The 18,424-nt window shown below is 40.4% G+C and overlaps 1 protein-coding gene across 5 annotated transcripts in view; it reads right to left on the bottom strand.

The window, feature by feature from the left end:
• Positions 1-18,424, bottom strand: part of HHAT (hedgehog acyltransferase) — a 147,120-nt gene that overhangs the window by 4,250 nt on the left and 124,446 nt on the right. The window contains exons 12-13 of one of the 5 annotated variants that reach the window (XR_006182411.1): positions 1,883-1,969; positions 36-1,125 (exon numbers count right to left, since the gene is read on the bottom strand). The exons of 2 other annotated variants lie outside the window; for them this stretch is intronic. The gene's annotated coding sequence lies outside the window, so the exon portion shown is untranslated. Of the gene's footprint in view, positions 1-35; positions 1,126-1,882; positions 1,970-18,424 lie in introns of those variants that run through there. 2 more of the 5 variants (XR_006182413.1, XR_006182412.1) reach the window with 2 other exon arrangements.

Raw genomic sequence — 18,424 nt, 5'->3', positions numbered from 1 at the left:
ATCATCATCAAAGGGATCTTCCTTCTGGTGGCTCTTCAGCTTTACATTATCACCCAAGTCACTGCATCCTCAAATAAAAGTTGCCATCTACCCTGTAACATTCTTCAAATTCTATTCAGAAGTAGACTTGTCTGCATTCTGGATCTGTGTTTCTCTACAAAATCATGTAAATCGAATGCACGTTAGAAAGCAACACTGCAAGGGCCAAATGAAGTATTAAACTTAGGCAAACCTAACTAACTTGGTTACTTCTTATTGGAATACAAGTCACATACCACCCTACATCTTATAATCTGTTGACTACCAGCAGTAAATTGAATTTAGGCTCAAAAGCCTAAAGAGAGATCATCATGAGATGACTCAGATTTTCAAACTTTTTTGTGTAAAGATGAACTAGTGTTCATTAACACGTGCTATCTGTATATCTAGGAACAAATTCTTGTCCAATTTGCAAATCCAGCAGTGTCTGTATGCTTTACCTGCACCGTCGTCTTTAAGACAGCAGGGTTTTTAACAAAGGAATGCTGGTGACAAACAGTAGCAGAATCACAACCAAGCTCTTCACTTACACAGGTACGTTGTTTCACTAAACCCAAATACAAATTTCTTTGTAAATAATACCATGAATGCTGTGCTACGTTATCACACAGCCTCCTCCTGAAATTTCCAGTCCCAGAGAGGTAGGAGACAATGTGCTGTCACACACAGCTAATCTACTATACAGTAATGTAAAAGAAGCCTGCCAGCAACATGTTGGGCCTCTCCAGCTACCACAAAATACATGAGCACAGGAAAACAACACTGTGTTGACTTCAGCCTGCGAGAGGTAAGAGAAAAAGGCACAGTAATGGCATTTTTACATGTACAGAATTGTCCCACTTGCTGTTTTTAGACACAACTTGGTCACACGGTTTTCAAAGTACAGAGTAGTTATTAAATCAATTAAAGCCAGAGAAAGTTCTCTATTTGAAAAGCTTGACTTCAGGGGCATACATCTGACTTTGATTTGGAAGTACGTAAGTTTCTATAAGCCTTGCACTTGGGAAGATCTGTCCTTGAAGAAATCTTCATTTGTGACAGGACACTGAAGCCTCCATTCCATAAGGGAGCATTTAGGAGACACAACTGTGGGTAGGAAGAAGCAGCACAGGTACTGACTTGTCAGTCATAATAAAAAGCAACATCAAACCAGCATTTGAGGACAAGGCCTCTTACTTGCACTTGCTAATATCCTTATGAGTTCATTTCCATTTTCAGAAAAAACAACACATTCCATACTCGAGGTCAGTTGAAAGAAACCTATTATCTGGTCCAACATTTGAAGCAGAAGACAAATACTGTATTAGTATTTTTTTAATTTAATGTTTATTTCAGGTGTTCCTCACTTCCAGGTGTGCCACTGCTACCTGTTAGGGCAGGACTGCCTAATAAGATGTATTGTAATCACCTGTGCAGGCTGACAACCACTTGCCTCTTTTAGGAGATTAGAAAAATGATATGAAAAAAACCTATCTTCAGATGTTATTAGCATTCAACATGCAGATGTGGGACTGGTATCTTCAAAGCACAACAGAGGTGATCCAATTGGCTTATGCAGAATTGTTACACGGGAAAACATGCATCATGTTTTCCAGCTACTGTGTACACAGAGCATAATAAATGCAGCCCTACGTAATGCTGGGCCGCTGGGTAATACTGTGTTATAATGTATGCTTATTTCTGTTTCTCCCAGAGTTCATTCCTGTTCTGAAGGTACTAAATCAGAATATGAAAGGAATGATAATTTTCAAGTAAAAACACTTATTTATGAAGGATATTCTGAAGCTTTACAATACACCCTTCAAAATAAAGCATCCAGAAGATAAACAGCAAAACTACCTACCCTTGCAGAGGGGCTCTCCTGCAGATTCCTTTGAAGTCCCTCCACATTCTAATTCCTTTTAATTCACTTCCCTTACTCACACTTAACCTAGACAGGAAAATGGGCATTTTTGATTATGTGCAGAAAAACAGCCACGCACTGCCTTTGTTTTCTAGTTTAAATAATTTAAACATTCATTCAATAAAGCCATAGAATTAAGAAATCTCTACTGAACTGGAACCCATGTTAGTAAACAACTCCAGTCCCAGGTGTAAAGAAAAAAAAAAACAGAAGCAATCATGGAAGTATCGGAAATATTTGCAGTTCACTCAAGTTAGATTTCATGATTATGTATATAAAAATATATTTCATATATACGTCCCCTTAAATATATAATGGGGAAGAGAAGACTCTGTGTGTATATCATCAATGTTCATATTTATCTGAAGGAAGAAAAAGAGCCAGTGGTGCCCAGTGCCATGGCAAGAGGCACAGGACAAGTTACAGCAGCATAATTAACTGATGGAAAATTTATTAACATGTTATAATTGCCCAACTGTAGTGCATCCCAATCACTGAGATTAACCTCTGTATGCTCTGCTGACCTGGGCTGGCAATGTTCTAAGCTCCCTAGTCTGTCCTTCCAGTGGTTAGAAATGCAATTTCTCAACAGTCTGTGTTCTTGAGCAGTGTCATTAGAAGACTTTGTGTGCACCATGCTGTAGAAAAGGCTTTAGTCAGGGAAACAGTCTTCATATTATTTAATTCTTTGTAATCTCCTCAAGTTGCAGATACACTTATTTTTTTAATTATTTTTATAATGCACATTTGAGGATAGGCCTTCAAACACAGGAGCCTGCACTACTGCCTGGAGCTGTTCCTCTCAAATCCAGCACAAGTTTAATTACTTGGAAGCTTAGCCTAAAGGCTAATTAAGGCTGCTGGTTCTAGGGTTTAAATTGAAGGGGCTGCTAATTTTTATGATTCACATGTTTAAATTCAACTGTGGTGCTTTCTCATTTAATGGCCATCTTAGGCATTATAGTCTGCAAATAGCCTTATCCTCATGTAGGAGCTTTTACTACCAAGCATTTTATTTGTGTACTTAATTATAGTTTAGCTACCTAGACAAGAACTTTTGCTGATAATGAACTGGCCTGGAACAAAGACCAAGTGCACAGAATTTCACTTCAATTTCTTGACTGCTCTGTGGAAGCACTCAAGCCAAAGACATCAAATCAGCTCCACACATGCATTTGGGAGTAACTACAAGCATGGTGAGGTAAAATGCAGTACATAGAGGACAGTGAATTAAGTTGCGAAAGAATGCACATGGCAAACAATGACCTAACATAAAACACGGCCTTGTTGTTTCTCTGCTGCTTTCAGCTTGTGTAGAAGAAGACAAAGTTGCACCACTGCCATGATGAAGGACAGCTCCCACACCTTTCCCCTCCATCCACACTGGAGCACAGCTGGGAGTAGAGCCAAAGGCAACCAGCTTGGGGACTCCAGGCCAACTTTACTAATTGTCATAGACTTGTAGGTGGAGATACTGCAGATTCAAGCATGAATGAAAAAGTCCAAATATTCAGGAAAATCACTGTAAAACAGGAGGTATCTAAAAGGGAAGCCAAGGAAGTGCTGTAAAGGTGACTCAAAAGCTGTAAAGCACAAAATAGCGAACTGCCAGGTCAAGACCTCAACCTCACTCAGGTACATTGGCTTTAACCACAAAAGCTTCCTTCTCAGTAGACATGAAGCACTTTCCAGCTAAGGATATGAACAAATGCATTACATAGTAGTTTGCTTATGTGAATTTTAAATTATATCATCCTGGAGAATACTTACATCTCAGACTGTCTGAGGAGAACTTATTGCTGCTGAGAAAAACTGAAAATGGAGAGGTAATAAAGAGCATCATCTGCAGTGCAGGATGACTGGACTCAAAAATCAGCACTGCCGAGAGCAGAAAGCTGTAGTCTCTTAGCACTGTCATAATGCAAACAGGTTTCATTTAGAAGATGCAGGAAGAACAGATAGAGATCACAAAAGCTGTGACTTTTCTGCATTCCTACAGAGAGAGTGGAACCACACGTCACCATAGGGAAAATCATTTTGCCTATATACCTGATGGCACTAAGGAAAGTTGTGTGCTGGCAAGGATTGTCACATACAAGTAACACGTTCAGCTTCAATCCGAGTAGAAAACATGCCAAACACACACACACATTCAATCAGATTAGCTAAACAACTTAATAGGAAGCTCAAAGGACAGGGTTACTGCTTTGAAAAGCACCCAGGGGTGCTTTAGAAAACAATTCAATGACGCCAAAACCATTTGCATTGCACAAAGTATGCATATGAAATAAAAAAAAAAACCTGCCAGTGTTCTTGCTTACAAATGCTGGTAAATGTTGTGTGGATACAGTTATCCGTTCAGAAGATGCCTGCCTGAACAGGTACTCCATGTTGTGTCTGGAGGCAAAACATCACTGATATCCAACCATGGTATAAGCAGCTCTCCAGATGCTGTATAACCTAAATCAGGGGCATTAGTTCTCCTTGCACGTCACCTGATGCGAGCACAGGAATGTTGGTAACCTCACTCTACATTGCTAGAGGCTTTATGGAACGATCCTGGTCTGAAGCATATCGGGTAATCTGGGGTAATTCAGCCCAAACCAGAACCTTACTAGTGCAACTGTTACATTTGAATTAAGAGTTAAAAAAAAAAAACCAAAAAACAAAAACAAAAACAAAACCAAAAAAAAAACAGTTTAAAAGTGCCAGGCAGAATCTTTTTGCCACAAGTGATAATGGGAAAGGAAAAGAAAAATCAAACAGCTTTAGTTTACAGATTAACAAGAGGTGAATCTATAAACTAGAAGCACATGAACTAGAAGTGACCTTCCTTCTCCTCCCAGGTCTTTATCTGAGAACTGCTCACAGCTAACACGAAGTGGAAACAAACAAAATAGGAACTTTTGCTGGGCTCTCTCTTTCTGAACACAAGCTTTCAAAAAGTGCAACCGTCAATAAAGACACATTTTCACTAGAAGCAAGGCAGAAGAGCTGCCTGTTTGAAGTGTTACGCAGTGAAAACATTTCTGAGTAATATACCTGCCTTGCTGTGCAACAGGACAACTCTGTGCTCATCCTCAAACGCCTGTTCAAGCATTCTCAGAATAATCTCCTGAAATACAGTGTGAACACAGAATGAATACACTAGCAAATTATTCATTGACGGCATTATGGACAGCAATCAAAACGTCAGAGCAGAGAGCCTCCTTCTGTTGCCGATGGACAATGAAGTGCAAGAACAAAGAGCTAAATCCCCAGAGAACAGACACGTCCCAAGGGCAGAGCTGGGAACGGTGCTGCCTGGCACAAGCCTGAGCTGAGTACTGAGCATCTGTCTGTCATTGAGCAGAGAAACCCACAGCATGCAAAGAAAGAGGCTGAGCAGAAAGGCAAGTTAACCTCCCTTCTACAAGAACCCGAATTTCATGATGCTTTCTGTATTGATCTAATTAGGGGTCTCCTTCCTAGAATCTAGGTTTGCATGTCAACATTTTGCATTCAGCAGCATTCCTTCTGTAGTCTTCAAGACCAAGTGCTAGGGATCTCTTGAGCAATCAAGTCCTATCAAAGCTCTCAAGGGAAATGCATTTAAACCACTGATTCCAATATATTATCAGTCACCAGCAAAGACAATATTTGCGTAAAGAGGTGAAGTGCTATAATTCATTTTCCCAACCCAATTTCTGACTAAGATCTCCTGGAACAGTCATGAATGTAAGATGCTTAAATGATGAATAAAATAATAATTCTTTTATTAAGAAGTATTATTTCAGGATGAATTATTCTTTGTCCTTTCTACTTGCAAGAATCTTTAATCTGCAGTTTCCTTCTCTCATCACAAAATCAGTCATGTTCCTGAACCATATATGAGCAATTCTGCTGCACTGCCTTGTCTCTCACAGTGTTAAGAATAAGAAAACAAGTAGTGTGACAAATTTGACAACTACTTCCAACCAGCTATGCTAGAAGTATACAGACTGCAACTTCTTGCCACCGAGCTCTTGTACAAAATGTTCTGCATAACAAAAATTGTTACCTGTTAAAGCTTCACACAGTAAGGGAAGGGCTGATGGTACACAGGTAATTTACATGAACACAACGTATGGGATAATTGCTATACCAGTGTAAAACATAGTACTACAAGTGAGAACAGTGAATTGAGTCCTCACCTAACAGAAATTCAAACATCTTAAGGAATACAAGTGCATAAGGTAATCAAGCAATCTCACAACTGCTTATCAAGCCACAATCAATCAAGCAGAACTAAGGTGATTTCAATGCTGCTGACCTCAAACTCTGTGAAGTTATTTCACTTCCACTTGTGTCTTGTTTTCACAATATCACCAAAGGACAAAGAAAAGAGCCATAGAGCTGTTAATGAACACAGCTGTGGAAGGACAATGTCACCTGAAAGTGGCAATCAGCCATCAAAAGACACTGACAACAATTTCCATTACAGTGGTGACATACTGCATGAAATGTGATTATAATATAAGAGTTAACTGTAGAAAAAGGGCCATAAACAGAACGATAGAATCATTATGGTTGGAAAAAACCACTGAGATCATCTAGTCCAACTGTACAACCATACATAGGTGGCCCCTTTTTGATAGACCTGATGTTGTACCTCTCACACACAGAGCCACTCTGAGGCTGCTGCAGCCCATATAATCATAGCAACTAAATACAAAAACTATCAGTAAAATAGTTCAATTCCAGATACTTCACGGGTAAAGGTTTGCTAGTCCAGCATCAAGATCATCTGAAGTAATGAAAAAGCCTTAACATTATTTTAAGGTCATAATTAGACAATTAACTTGTACATTCTAAGATACATTCTGGATTTTAGGAAAACATCTAGTGAATTCAGGGAGGAAATATCTCATTCCTTGCTCTGTGAACTGGAAGCATGCCTCTGTGACACAGAGTGACACAGAGCCCAGACAGTACCAGGTAATACAGATCTACCTATATGAGTTGCACAAGCTTGTAGCACATCTGAAACAAAATCTAGCAAACCCTTTACTGTGACAGAAAACATGGATGAGAAATACCCAGGAAGCTACGTTCCCATGCAGCATCTGTCAGCACTGCCAACGGTAGGATGCTTGCTTCTTGAGCCCCTCTTAGCTCTCCTGGGATCAGTAGGAGCCCATTTGAGGGAAGGAATTTCAATCAAAGCAAACCTGAGTGAGTTCCATACCAATTTGGTAGCCAAGATCAAAATGAGTCTGTCAGCCTAAGCCCCTCACTGAATGTAAAAACACTCCCTTGTCTTTGTAATCTGCTCAGAGAATGCTCGTGACAATTTCCAGTGTTGTTATTATAGGCTGGCTGCTCTCCTTGCTTTCAGGTTTTAAGAAATCTTCCTAAAATGCTGTTGGATGGGACCACTCACAATGTTCCTTGCAGGTTAGATAACTGTACTGGTGGAGCAAAGCTACATAGGAATAATTTGATTTCTAAAATATTACCAGCTTTTGTTTTCAGGGATGTCCTTAGCTGGATGTTGCATTTTGTACAAGAAAATAAGTGCCGTAATTACCAGCTCCTTTTCATCAGAATACAACCAAGTAAAACAGTACTGCTGTGTCTTGCTCAAAAAACTGGTGCCAATACCTCAATTATCTTATTTAACAAAGTGCAGCTTAGTGCTCCTGGCTAACACCAGCGGGTCAAGGAAGCACATGGAAAGATCAAATCTTAGTGCGCTATCTGATACATGGCTGTCCCACCTTTGCTCCTCTATTTAATCTAATAGTAGCAGCACTGCAAACATTTAACAAGATTGCTTATAGTGTTAATATACTCATCTTGCTAAAAGCCAACATGCAAGCACGTCCCTGTCACAAAGAAACAAGTGACCCATTTATATACATCAGCTCCATAGCGTTCAACTTGTTTCTTGCCTCTTTGTCCAGGCATGTAACGCAGCAATGCTTCTGTGACTCATTTGTCTCTGCCACTTTACCTTGTTCATATGTCTGTTGTTGGTGTAAAGCAAGAACAGATAAATTGAAATCAGCTGTACAGACATGGAATAAGCAAATAGGTATTAGCCTCAAGGGGCTCATGATGGGGTGGATCTGCTCAGCTGCTTCATCACAAGATGGATGGAACCTATATGGATGCCAGAGCCATGAGGACACCACACTGATCAGCCTTATAAGGGGCCCCCAGAGCAGCCACCACCCCCATCAATACCACCTTGTCCAGCCCAGCTGGCCACATGCCACCACTGCTCTGCTCTCCATGCCAAAGCATGCTGGGGTAGTGCCATGCTGGAGAGGACAGGATCCTGCTGGCCTTGCTACTGTCCCCCTATCCCTAGCCCCGATGGCAGACCCAAAGCTTCAGTCCCTTGCAACAGCAGGATTTTTCCTAGTCCTCATTTTGCACCTCACAGGAGAGGAGTATAATGAGAACTGGCAATGAAGCAGTCATTTCCATTTGTAAACAGGAGGACACAAAGGAAGAAATGAGGACAAATTTCCATATGTACAACCCCCTCTAAATATCCATTTCTGTAAGCCTTTCTGCATTACGCATGCTTCCTTTCTTTACTGGATCAGCCACACTGCTAGAATAATTAATTAATTTAGGCAATATCCTATCAGCTCAAGGATCCAGAATAACAGAGCCGGATCACAGTTCCCATGCGATGGTGTGACCACACAGATTAGTCATGTAAATATAATTTGTGACTAATTCATGAATGCCACATCTCAGTGTGCCCAGAGTACTTCCAGACATCTTTGCTTCAAATCAGCACACATAAAGAACATACCTTCTTATATTACTGCTTAGAAACTAAAGCACCAGGTGAGTAAACGCCTTATGGGAGGTCACAGAGGGCTGGCAGGGCACGCACAAAGCCCATGCTGAAGCAAGATATTCACCACATTCACATGACAGTATGCAGTTCTGATGTGAGATGGAACGTGCTCTGGGAGGACGACCACCTGAGGAATAGCTGTACAGATCAAAGCTCCTATCAGTCTGTTGACCTCATTCCTAGTATCAGCTTTAGGGTCAATACATGACCCAAAGAACTTTCCTAATACAGATAATGTTGCTGGGGCAGCACAATGAATCAATCAATGAATATACAGATGTATAATCAATGAATATACAGATGCTATCATTATGAAATATTTCAGAGAGTTTGGCTAAGCAAGTTATTATACCAGAAGAGAACAGATAGAGTGCTTACCCTTGTCTTGGGCTTGCTGTAAGACTCCAAAGGAGGGATCTCCAGAAGGACATCCTTCTTCACTGCTAGTTAGCTCTTAAATGGGTCTAGGAGAGATGGAGCCAGGCTCCACCCCTTCCAGCAGCACAGGTGAATTGCCTTCACCTGAGTTCCCAGGGCTGACTCATTGCTTGCCTCAGTTGGTCAATCAGAGGTTCAGGCCATGATTCAGCAGTTCCCATACACACAAGAAATATGAAAATGATATGTTCTAAAACTTGAAGAAAATACCTTATTGGATTTGACCCACCTAGTTGTTGTGGGCAGCAGAAGGAAGGCAAGCCATAGGAAACAAACTCACAAAAGGGGTATCTGTGATTTTGTAGTGGCTGCAGTAAAAATGTGCATGAGATTAATTGTAGTTGGGACTACATTAAGCTAGAGGTTGGCAACCCTTGTTACATTGGCGAAAGCCTAGTGCCAAGTGAAGATTTCAAGGTGTCCATCGGTTCAACTGATTAACTGGAGAAGATCCAAAGGATACACTTGCTGGGAGGGGGAATATAGCTGCTGTTCTGAAGCTTTTCTTCTGAACACACTATTACTCCTGCTCCTGACAATGAGATTAATGTCCTTTTCTTTGGCAACAGAATACCTAACAGAAAGGAAAGCGTTCCACTTCCTACTTTATACCTTTCATTTCAGTTGGATTTTCTATTGGTATTATATAAATTATTACTAAAAATGAATTTCTCACACTGAACTACATATTATGGATGAAATGGAGGTGCTTCTAGAAGAAATATATATGTGGTCACTTTATGCAACTGATTTTTGCCATAGAAAATGGATGCATAAAGAGAAAAGCATCCTCTTATTTTATTGGTTATTTACTATTTATTTACTAGAAACAGATTGTACACTGGACTATCAGGAAATGTCCAGTGTACAATCTGTTTCTTCAGCCTCACTCATTTCTTTCCAAAAACCTTTTGAATGGATACTGGCACACCCAGTACAGATTTTGAAAATTCAGCTTTTTGGATAAAATTTACCAAAGTGAATGACATTATCTTCATGTCTGTTCTCACTTCTTGTTGTTTTTTTTTTTTTGTGGAGACCAAGGCTGCTCAGATAACCCTGTGTTCCCCTTTGGAGAATTATTATTCATTGGGATTTGGCTCAGTGTTCACTTTACTGAAGAATTCAAAGATAACTATGGCTAAAAGACCTTCCTTTGCCCTTTAGTGTTTCACTGAGTATTGCACTCAAGTGAAGAACTCAGCTCTCGTTGCAAGTTTGTCGTAACAAAGAAGCCTGATTAAATAAGAGAAATTTATCATTTGGCAGAATCCTTCATCCATTCCTTAAAGGAAAAGTCAAACACATTACTTAATACTTTGGTCAGAAACTCTGCTTAAGTCTTAGACTTGCGTCCTTGATGACCTTTAAATTATATTTGAACACATTACATTACCGAGACAGGAAAATTACCCTGGCAGATGGACCAAGGTCATTATCAAAGTTCTATCATATCTACATCCCCTTTTGCTTAAGTCCCTGTATCTTCTATGGCTTTAGAATGGTAAATTGTTTTCTGTTCTTCAGAGAGTGATGGAGCTTAATTTGTTTTAAATCCTAACCCAAACTGCAACAGATGTTGTAATTGTTGGGTGGGATATCAGACAGGCAGTGGCACCTCTCCAGTTTGATTTGATATTGGAAGTATTACAGCATAGTAAATAAGAAGGATAGAAATAGAAGGATGACTCAAATTCATTGTCATTATTTTAAACAAAGGCTCTGAAACAAATAAGATTGAATAGTTAAAACAATTAAGTGAATCTCCAACAGGGAGAAAGAAACATCAGAAGGTGGAATGAGAAGTGAATGAGGGAATCAGTGACATGGAAAAGATGGTCCGGGAAGCGAGAGTCAAACTCATGAATTTGGACAGATTCCTTGGTCACTAAAAAGAAGTGCTAAGAGGCTTGCTTAACTCATCAATTCTCATCTAACAATCCAGTTAGAAAATGAGCACTGTGCACTACATTTGACAACAGATGGTCCTAAACAAGTATTTTATGGGAGAGTAAAACACTCAGGATCTCTTGTAAAACAATACTTGCTTTCCGAAAAGGAGAAAGGAAAAAAGATTCAGTGATGATACATTTTTTTCAAATCTCAGGTGGCTGCGTTTAGTCTTAAGAGTGAAAACAAATGGAGCCCTCACTGCTTGTGAATTAACACAAACTTGCCCACTGCCTGTGAGCCTCACGCAGCAAGGATACTCCTGAGGTGGCTCAGCTTGCCTTGTGGCTTAGACCTGCACACGCACCCACACATGCAGAACAGATACCAACAGTTATTCATGGAAAGAGACCCCCCCAAAATGATCAACTTGTACAGGTGATTGCTGCTAACAAGTGTTGCCTATATGTGGTAAAAACAAGGTCCAGCCTTTCAAGCCTTCCTTCAGAGCTAATTATGCTCATCTCTTTTTCCAGAGTAAAGACTGAAGTTAGTCTACAGTGGAGCTGTAGATATGGTACAAGCTGACCAATACTTTTACTGTAGATGAATTTAAATCTGACTAATACAGAATCAGTTTACCACCTTCCCTCTCAGAGATATAACTGGATGTAATCTTACATTTCAATCAAGCTTAGCAGAACATTAAATACAAATGCTGCCAACTTCTTTAATGAAGACAGCAGTACATAAAGCTGAATTATTAACAAAATTACTCTTGCAGAACTCATGTGATGCAAGAACCTCTCTGCAAAAAAAAAACAAACACAACACAACAACAACAAAAAATAAACAAAAAAACCCAAAACGTTAAGTAAATGTTAATGTCTCCTAAGGAAATAACCAACATCTTTGATTAACAGATATCTATTTGGACTATACCTTAATTTTGAATCATCTAAAAATTGCCATGGAAGCAATTGTCATCTTCAAAACCAGCAGAAATTTGGCAGAGTACTATATATAATACAGGCTCTTGATGTCATTAGCTTCAGTGACTAAAATGTTCATCAAGTGCACGTCCTTGGCTAGCTATAGCTATAGTCTCAGTTTCATGGGAACCGATGGGTCAGCACTGCTGCTGTAACAGAAGTACAGGAAGGCTGCTGTCGGCAGACATTTGCAGTTGTTTTTTATGCTACTGTGCCTGCACTGAAATGAAGTGATAGATGCTTCCTGTAACACTGTCAGTAGTGTGAAGTATGAGCAGGAAAAAAAAAATATATCTGCACAATCACAGTCAAGACTTAGCATATTAATACGTGACATGTGTGCATGCAGTCGGTATTCTTCTTTGCATCTATTTTGTTAGAGGCCAGTAACATCAGTTACTAACAGTAGTGCCTACACACCGTGTTGTAGCAGCAGTGCCCATTGCATTTGCTGGAGCAGAAATTACAGTGGATCAGGTTCCCAAAGGGAAATGCTGAACGAGTGCTGGGTTCTGCTCTCTGCTTCCTTCAGCTGCTGCTCTATGGCTCTCTTAGAGTCAAGAAGCACAGTTTTTCTGTACACGTGGCTTGAGCTCTCCCACACCTAGATTTCATTTCTGCCCAGCACTATTAGAAGTATATCAGATTTTCCAGAATTGTCTGGCTGGCAGAAACTAAACCAAATACATCCCACAAATGCTTACAGCCTGTCCTTAACGTTTCCAGAGGCACGAGAGGCTTGGGAGGGCTGAGGACATCCCATAACTCCCTTTTACCTGAGCAGTAAAGCTGAGGGCAGATTTTCAAAGGAAGGAAAGCAAGCCTAAAGCGTCATGAAACACTCTAACCTGTGCATGACAGACACATACATTAGGACAGACAATCCTGGAGGAAAAAAGGGGGATGGGGCAGTAAGAGCAATTTGTTCTTACATGATACTTTTTGCCATTTCCTTCAGACTGTCAAAGCAGGTAAATGCTAGCTGTCTCTTAGTTTCTCTAGTTTTCATCTCACAGCCTTTCATCAGCAATAATGTTACTTAAAAAGATAAAGTTTGTGTATTTGTCTCTAAAGCAGGAGCCAGCTTTACTGAGACTGTTCAGAAATGCTTACTGCAATGTAAAGATGATGCCTTTCTGTAAGCCATCATGACTTTTTAAACAAGGACATGACCTTTCTAAACATGGCACAGGTCACACAAATCAAGATATGCCTAATTCATGGAAACTCCTATTTACAATGCAGTGCATGCACTGCTATCACTGAAAACTTCACTGCCTGCTCAAGCAGCAAGGTTCCTGCTGAGGAACCACTTCTGGCTCTGCCTTCTGTGCAGGCAGGTTCTGTTCATGAGCACCCAGAGAACTTGGTGCCTAAGCAGTGCTGTGAAGAAGCACATTTCAAAGGAGGAATGGGTACTCTCGCAGGCCCTGGGACTTGACTCTTCAGCAGCAAAATTATATCAAACACTCTAGTAAAGCTATATTTCCCCTTTAACTAAACTCCACATATCAGTTTACACTATGGTAAGATTCAAGCCCTGTTGTACGTGACATTACAGGTAGCAGTCACAAGAGCATCCTTGCCATTACATGCTGTTTCTACCCAGTGAAGAGCTATACTGAACCGGTATGAAGCAGGAATTTATGCCAGATGTCCTGCTGGTACAGCCTGTGGGTGTTCCTGCATTTGCAGAGATGCCCTTGCACAGGTATGGCCCCAAGCATATGAATTGGAAATGTCAAACCCAGCACCAGCTAGACAGCCTGTTGTCTCTTCCCTGTTTGAATCATGGTCCTCCTGAGAAATCCCAGACAAACTCCAGGCATTTGTTAGTTCTTGAGAAATTTGGCATTTTGAAGTTACTCTGTATCCCCCAGAGCCACTTCCCCCTATGTGTGATGGCCAGAGCTTAATTATTACAGCTCTCTAACTACAGCTAGCCTCTGTCCCTTACACCAAGGGGGAGTCGGTAGTTTCCCCCAGGAAGCACAGTTCATTATAAGCTGCTGTCAAGTATAAAATAGCTTTTGGCTCCTTAGATTTTTTTTTGTTTTGCAGCGTGACACAGAATAAAAGGCAATATGCATTGAACTGTTTACGTAACAAAGGCACTAGTGCCACTGCACAACTTGAAGCAGCTCAATAGCTGAAAACAGCCGCTTCCCGCAGTGAATTGATGTGACAAAAGTTGGACTCATTTTTGAGCCAGGCAATAGATCTTCAGCCTAGTGCAGAGCAGCAAGTGTATCAAGTGCATGCTGTATAAAATTCAGCATGCAGCTTACCTCAAGCAAGCTTTCTGAGACAGCCACACTGCGTGGAGATTTCTTACATCACCACCTTCACGGTGCTTCCTAAGGCAGTGAAGGTGTATGCAAGATAGACAAAGACCATACTAAATGTTTCGATGTAGCTGGGATAAGCTCCTAAAGAAATTTTCATATGACATTATAAGCTCAGATTTAAATATTGTGATCTCTTGAGGTAGAGATGATCCAGACATTTAAAAACGGTGTTGACAAAACCAGTGAGGATTTTGCCACCCATCTTAATGGAAATGGGACCAAGTTCCTGGTGTTGATGCCATTGGTTACGTGGTGACCTTCACTCTCAGCAACTCGGGCAGAATTCATAAGCGCTCAGTAATTTGGGGACTTACCTGAAAGCATCTGAAATGTTGATGCCCACCCTAGAAAAATGACGTGCTTGTGACAGTTGTTGGGGGACTTCACATCAATGAGTAACAAAGAGGAGAAATGGCCACCTACTGCAGAATGACCCAGTTGGAGGACAAGATCTGCAGGGACTGCCAAGCTCAGCAGCTGCCTGTACACAAGCTGCAGCAGCCTGTTTAACTGCTGCCTGTCTGCCAATGCTGCAGCACATTACACACATCCCAACCAGGACTGACAAACATAGCAGCAGGGTGGAAGTCCACTGGGAGGAAGCCCAAACTAAGCAACAGGCTTTAACAAGGACCAACTGAGGTGGGATAAGAAACAAATGCAGGAGGGACTGTGCATAAAGCAGGTAGCACAAGAGAAACTATCTCAAAAGCAGGACCATACAGTCAAGCCGTTATGTCCAGAGAAGAGTGCAAAACAACAAAATGGAGCAGGGAGAGCAGAAGGATAAACACCACTTTCCACATTGTGCTGACTCTAGCCTATTTAAAAACATCCATATGTTTATGGCTGATGAATGCTTGTGAGGGATGTGTCTGTGAACTGGCTTATGGTAGCCTCAAGTACCACAGAAACCATCTATCAACTTTAAGACTCTGCCCCAACACAAAGGTTCAGCTCAGACTCCAGTACAGTTTACACCTATGTTAAGTCAGCTGATAATATTTACATATCAAAACCAGATGAAAACAGGACTTCCTTCATTGATGCAAAGTAAAATCTCTGAAAGCAACAACAAAAAAGCAAGTAAAACTTCAGCAGCCTTGTAGTGAGAAATCTGAGGTTCTCCTGACCCAGTTTATAATACATTAATTCCATCTCTTCCAGGATTAGTATGATACAAAAACATTAATATTAGTCATCAGTCTTCTCCTAATTTCACTGTAAGAAAAAAGTACGCAGTCTTATTTCAGCATGAATAAGCGCTCAGGGTGCAAACATACAGAAATACGTAGGTAGATGCACATGTTTGTTTGAAATTATCCTGTCCATCAGTTTTTATTCAGTATCTCTTTAACTAGCAGGTGGGAAATCTCACTATTTTGCAACTCATCCTATTGGAAATGATTAGAAAGCCACGGAATTTTTGAAAGGCTTGGTGACTTACTTAGTAGGCTACAAGGCTGTCAAAGGATGCCTCATCAGAACTCAGTGGGCCACAAGAGAAGCAAGCCTATCCCTTGGATGTGCTGGCCTTAGCTACCAGCTCCCCTGTATGCAGGGGTTTGCCTCAGTGAATGTTTGCCTCAGTGAATGCTTTTCAGTTAGCTGAAGTACTTTTGGATTAGAAAAAAAATAACAAATCATTCTTTAAGAACCTAAACCCACATCCTCCTTGGAATTTCATTTATAGCTTCTGTTTGCCACTGATCAAGAAACAGCAGTGCAGAAAATTTGAAAAACATAAACACACTAAATATTCTGAACCCAGGTTCACCTTCACTGTGGACACAAAACACTCAACTCAGCTAAAAACCACACAGCAACACAGATTTACTTCTCTGCCATGCTCTCAGAATTTCCATTAAGAGACTTTTCTCCCTGATATTTCCAATCTTCTTTTCACATTAAAGGATCTTCAGAGGTGGCAGGAGCAATCGCCTCCAGGCTCTCCTAAACAATCAGTTCCAGCCTTCCTATGCTTTTGCTGAATACAGACATGCACCAGCACAAACCAACCCCAGAACACCAACAGAACTAACAGACAGTGCTTCAGCAAAGAAAAAAGCAACTTTCAGGAGATCATAGGATCATTAAGGTCGGAAAAGACCTCTAAGGTTGTCTTGTTTTTACCCTCAACTGGCCACCAATATTGCCCACTAAACCACGTCCCTAAATATCACATCACTGTGTTTCTTGAACATCTCTGAGGACAGTGATTCTACCACCTCCCTGGGCAACCTATTCAAATGCCCAACTACTCTTTTAGAGAAGTTTTTCCTAACCTTCAACCTGAACCTCCCCAGTGCAACTCGAGACCATTCCCTCTCATTGCTGTTACCCAGGAGAGGAGGCTGACCCCCTACCTTACCACAACCTCTTTTCAAATGGTTGCAGAGGGCAATAAGGTAATATAGCCTATGGAAACAACCTCTACCAAGATCATTTTTCAATAACTACCATTGCAATAATAACAAAATTCAAAATGGAACTTATATTTTCTTTTCCTGGGAAAAAGAGGTAACTTCTGCCAGTGTTATGAATTCAGGTGCACACTACTTCAGATCTGCTGCCTGGGGACAGGCTTTGCAGCTCAGCACGTAGCAGCTGTTGTACAAAGCAAGGAAGAAGAGTTCACCCAGCTCTGCATTCAGATGGTATTTTTCCCCCATGTGACTGTACACGGTAAGTCCAGATCTCTCATCAGACACCCACAGCTGATAATCACCTTTCAAAAAGACCCTCTTAAATAGCCGAGTTTGCATTTTATGATTTAAAGCAAGCCTGTGCAATAGAAGACCAAGACATACTCAAGATATAGATCAAGACAAGATATACTCAATAAATACACCTAGTGGAGAAAAAGCAGCCAGCAGCTCTTGTGACAACTTGCTTCCATGGTAGAAAGAGGGAGAAAAGAGGTGAAGGCACAGGCTGTAGTGCAGCAGATCTGCGCACAGCAGAGGGAGGAGACATGAAGTGGGAGCGGCAAAGACTTAGGAGTGGAGCAAAAGGAATTTCAAATGATTTTTTTAGAATGTAAGCTCCATTTTAATGCATCTTACTTTTTAAATAAGTTGGTTCTTCTTACATTTTAAACAAACGACGACTTTCTTGAACATCTGCATTTTCTGAAATAATTTATAGAAATGCTGCTTTACTGAATCATGCTGTGAAGCTTCATACGTTAAAGGGTGATGATTTTATAAGACTAGAAATTGAATCAATAAAAGCAGTAGATATGGGTGTCAATTCAAGCTTTATAAATAATGCAGCAAGTAATATCATGAAAGTATCATGTGAGAGAACATGTGCTCTGAGTACTTTTCTACTAGAAATGCAATTATTTTTGATTCTGAGCATGAAAAGGAGTAACTTCTGTCCTAAATTATTTTCAGCTATAGTTTTCTTAGGAGATACAGGAAGATTATTATTATTTTTACAGTAGCTAAAAATTAGAAACAGGCTATGAATCTAAAACCAATGTTTGGTTTCCTCTTCTAGCCCACAAACAGAACGTAGCAGAGAATGAAAAGCCAGTATTAAAGAACTCAAGGACACAGAATAGAATCACAGAACCATTAAGATTGGAAAGACCACTAAAATACCTATCCCGACCACCAACCCATCAGCACCACATCCCTTAGTGACACAAGTCACAGACTTTCTGGCCAGTCCTAGATATCTGAAGGTGCCACTGACTTCTTCAGTGCTATTAAGGATCCCCCCAGATACCAAGTTACTTCTTGCTATTACACACTCCTGCCCATAGTGTACATACTCAGACACCAAAGTTTTTATTATCAGCATTAGGTTTTCCTCTTCAGGGTTAGGTTTCAATCGGTCTGGTCATTAGATGAGTAAAAAAATCCCTCAAGAAATAATTTATATAAAATTTATATAAAAATGTATATATATAAAATGTATATAAAAGTATAAAATGTACTTTTTAGTATCTGAAACTTTGTGTACTTTG

The sequence above is a fragment of the Lagopus leucura genome, unplaced genomic scaffold, assembly GCF_019238085.1.
Source record: "Lagopus leucura isolate 7727_CA_CO unplaced genomic scaffold, USGS_WTPT01 Super-Scaffold_73, whole genome shotgun sequence".
NCBI classification, from domain to species: domain Eukaryota; kingdom Metazoa; phylum Chordata; class Aves; order Galliformes; family Phasianidae; genus Lagopus; species Lagopus leucura.
This window is presented reverse-complemented; position numbering and strand designations above follow the sequence as displayed.